We start from the raw sequence: 4,438 nt of genomic DNA on the forward strand, positions 1-4,438 counted from the left end.
TGACATAAACACCAACTTAATTTGTGTTTAGTAATAAACCAAATTGATACCAACTTAAATATAACGTATGTTGTTTATTGGAAACATTTATTGACGAGTTATACCAACTAAAATAATTGAAGTCACTAAATTTAGTTATTTTTTTTCAATTAAAATAATCGGAACCACGTCTGGACGTATCTAAATGCACGTCATATTATCAAACTTTCTACAATTATTACTATGCGTTTGAACAGGTACGCTCGTAATTATGACACGGACACCAACTTAATTTGTTTTTGGTAATAAACCAAAGTATGACATAAACACCAACTTAATTTGTGTTTAGTAATAAACCAAATTGATACCAACTTAAATATAACGTATGTTGTTTATTGAAAACATTTATTGACAAGTTATACCAACTAAAATAATTGAAGTCACTAAATTTAGTTATTTTTTTACAATTAAAATAATTGGAACCACGTCTGACGTATCTAAATGCACGTCATATTATCAAATTTCTACAATTCTTACTAAATCAAAATCATTTCGAATAAATAAATCTCGAAAACAACAATAAACATATTTTTGTGTTTGATAATAAACCAAATTTGTACCAACTTAAATAATTGAAGTCAGTAAATTTAGTTTCTTTTTTTTTTTATTCAATTAATTAATTGGAACCACATCTAAAAGAATGTCATATGAACTTTCTACAATTCATACGAAATTAATATCATGTAAATAAATCACGAGAACAACAATAAAACATTTCTTTCGATTACAGATTGAAAGGAAAGAGAGGCGCGTTTCGTTCGCCGCAACCTTTGTGTTTGTTGCTATTTGTTCGAGTGGTACAGTTACTATAGAAACAGCGAGCAAATGCCATAGTTACCATTCAATTCGCGTTCGAAACTGCGCTCTTTTTTTTTATTATTGTTATTTTTTTCTTTACTTTATTTCCAATTCCAATCGGTCTTTTACAAAACGCAAAAGCGGGATTTGATATTGTTGAGTATGTGAGAATCGTCGGATTTACAGTTTTACCATTTATATGAATCCGCACGAGACATTCCATCATGCATTATTGAAACAAGAGAACCGCATTGAAAATAACTGATCACCATGGAAATTGACAATTCGATGGTTTGATGACAGGTGACGTTTCGTTGATAAACGTCAAAGATTTAATTGTAAGTTGTAAAAGTTAATGAGTTGTAATAAACGTATAAATGCAATTATTCATCGTAATTGGATCTGGCAAGTCGGCGGCGCGTGCCGCTGCGATTACAATTTTATTTGCAAAAGTTTATTCTCTTTTATAGAGCGAACGTTTTCTTTACGATTATTCTAATTAAGTTTTAGTAATTAGTAAAAGGTGGCAGCAATGAGAACATATGTTCGTTACGATATCACGTAGAACGTACGTTTTTTTTGTTTTCGGGAGTCACGGTAGACTTGATTCGATTTACAACCCTCGTTGAATACATTTAACGTCTGATGCGTTTCTTTTTGGGACGTTAAACCCGGGCTGTTCCGCATCGGACGCACGTCTAGAATGCTTTTCCAACAAAACAAAAAAACAAAAATAACGAAATAAAAGAGCGTTGGCCCGATTCGCGCTTGTTATGCTCGTCAACAAACGCTTAACCGTTAAATCTGACGTTCAATATGACATGTCAGTTATCAATGACGTATTGTAAATTGACATAACAAATGACTTAATTCATTGTTTTGACAGTCGAATCTGACACATTAATGATGTATCGTATTATATAGTTTTCAAATCTGACGTTTAATTTGACATATGTCATTAATATTATTTAGTTTAATGATAAATACGATTGTAAATTTCCACAAAACTCGAAATCTAGGTTAAATATGTAAAACGATTCAAACTAGTTTAGATTTAGACGAAATTCTTGGACAAAAAAAGAGTTTGTCTTGTAATAAAAATTAATGGAAATTCGCACTCAAGGAATGTTCGACACGTGAAATTCTTTTGCATTAGAAAAGTGTTAATTTCTTCTTTGTGTATCTTTACTTAAGTATACTCTTTTTTTTTTACAAAAAGTTCATGGAAGCGCTTCAAATTGGAAATAACAAAAAAATATCGAAGATGGCACTTTGTAAACCAGTGTTTTCTATCAGTTGAAAATTACAACAGTGTTTCTTCAAATAACGCAATATTTTAAAAACGAAGAGAGATATTTCTGTTTTCGCGTGCATTTCAAATATTTATATCATGTGCACTTCTTGGGTCTAGTTTCGAATGAGTTAGGTAACGAGATCTCATCAACCTTCGACTGTTGTAAAAGGATACATTTTTTTTTGTTTATGGAGAGGAGAGTTGGTAACAAACAAAAGAAGGGAAAGAAACAAAACACGTAAACAAAACAAAAAAACAATTGCTGATCGGTGATTTGAGAACAAATGATAGATTAATTACAGTGCTTATGATTAATAACCTGCAATTATCGATTGGTATCGAAGAATGCGGTGAATGTTTTATGCGTGTGTAGTTTGAATAGATTGATTTGTAAACTTACAAAGTTTTCTTGATACGTTTTTAACTCCTGTTTTTCACTGCACTTTTGCACCGACGTCGCATGAAAGTTGATGAGGAGAACCGAAAAACTCTTCGGACGCGGAGGTGTGTGTGTGTATATGTTTCGCGGTGCGAGAACGGTTGGAGAATGTCGTCTTTCACGTTTCGCTTCACGAATACGACGACCGACGACGCTCGTTCTCAATCCATTTCTTATTTTTTCTTCTTCTTCTCTCAACTCCCCCTCCCCACACCTTCACTTCTCTTCAGCAACAACACTCGAGTTCTTATTGAGAGTGCGTTTCGTGTCTGATTTGAGATTCACGTAGCCACACACGTCTCTACAATCGTAGCGGGATAAATAACGCTTAAGTTTACGGACGATCGAAGAATTTCAATTGTAACATGTGCAAGAAAACACGCACAACAAATATCGGTTTTTCTTCGATCTTTAGAATGCAGAGGAGTTGCAGTGTAAATCGGAGCGGAGAGAAGAGGAAATAGAAAGGAAAATCTGATTTATTCAAAGAGCAAAGAAACAATGACCCATAATTTAAGCGTATTCCATATTAAAAAATCTCAACTACATCCGAAGAGTGAAGAGATATACACGCTCAAGGTCTTTGTAGTCTTCACAATCCAACTCTAAAGTATAAAGCTACGCACTTAATTGCGTGATTTTTAAGACTTTTTCTTTATCATTCGCGCGAATAAAGACGCGGAAGTTATTGATGATTATTCAATACATTTGTTTATAGATGAATGAGTATTAAATAACGCGTTGGAAATGTTACAGTCTGTTTCACGTTATTTAAACGTTTTTTTAAAGTCGTTCGAATTCGTCATAAAGATTTGCAAATTGCAATCGTATAAACCACATAGAAATATTCAAGTTACGAAAAGAACGAGTTTTCAAAATGCTAAGATGTAGCAGTTAGTGTAGGAATACATAATTTTGCCGACGCAGCCATCTGGCGGTGGTGGCGTAACAATAAGAAACTGTACAACGTCAACTGACTGATTGCACGGTTGATAGATGAGTTGCATACGCTATTATCGAATGCCTTAAAATGCAATAGGAAATCCAATTGGATTCGAAATATGTTTAATTTTTTGAATTGCCTGTGGGATTGTAATAGGAATTGAAAGAATTAATTTGAGAATGTTGAGAAACGCGGCTGTTCCGCATCGGACGCACGTCTAGAATGCTTTTCCAACAAAACAAAAATAATGAAATAAAAGAGCGTTGGCCCGATTCGCGCTTGTTATGCTGTTCAACAAATACTTAACCGTTAAATCTGACGTTCAATATGACATATGTCAGTTATCGATGACGTATTGCAAATTGACGTAACAAATGACTTAATTAATTGTTTTGACAATCGAATCTGGCGGTGGTGGCGTGAAAATGCAAAATTGTACAACGTCAACTGTCATTGCACGGTTGATAGATGAGTTACATACGTTATTATCGAATGCCTTAAAATGCAATAGGAAATCCAATTGGATTGGAAATATGTTTAATTTTCTGAATTGTCTGTGGGATTCTAATAGGAATTGAATGAATTAATTTGAGAATGTCGAGAAACGCGGCTGTTCCGCATCGAACGCACGTCTAGATTGCTTTTCCAACAAATAAAAAAACAAAAATAATGAAATAAAAGAGCGTTGGCCCGATTCGCGCTTGTTATGCTGGTCAACAAATACTTAACCGTTAAATATGACGTTCAATATGACATATGTCAGTTATCGATGACATATTGCAAATTGACGTAACAAATGACTTAATTAATTGTTTCGACAATCGAATCTGACACATTAACACGCTTTTCGGGTTGTCTGCCCCCAGAATTTTTTTCGTGGACGCCTATGGACTGAGTGAAAAGTCAAATATCTTACGTCAATTAT

The 4,438-nt window shown here is 33.8% G+C and overlaps 1 protein-coding gene across 1 annotated transcript in view; it reads right to left on the minus strand.

Moving 5' to 3' along the window:
* Window positions 1-2,824, minus strand: part of LOC108564476 (atrial natriuretic peptide-converting enzyme) — a 12,607-nt gene extending 9,783 nt beyond the window's left edge. Inside the window, exon 1 of the mRNA XM_017923537.1 lies at window positions 2,532-2,824. The gene's annotated coding sequence lies outside the window, so the exon portion shown is untranslated. The remainder of the gene's footprint in view (window positions 1-2,531) is intronic.
* Between the last annotated feature and the right edge of the window lie 1,614 nt (window positions 2,825-4,438).

This window comes from Nicrophorus vespilloides, unplaced genomic scaffold (assembly GCF_001412225.1).
Source record: "Nicrophorus vespilloides isolate i.1.1-1 unplaced genomic scaffold, Nicve_v1.0, whole genome shotgun sequence".
NCBI classification, from domain to species: domain Eukaryota; kingdom Metazoa; phylum Arthropoda; class Insecta; order Coleoptera; family Silphidae; genus Nicrophorus; species Nicrophorus vespilloides.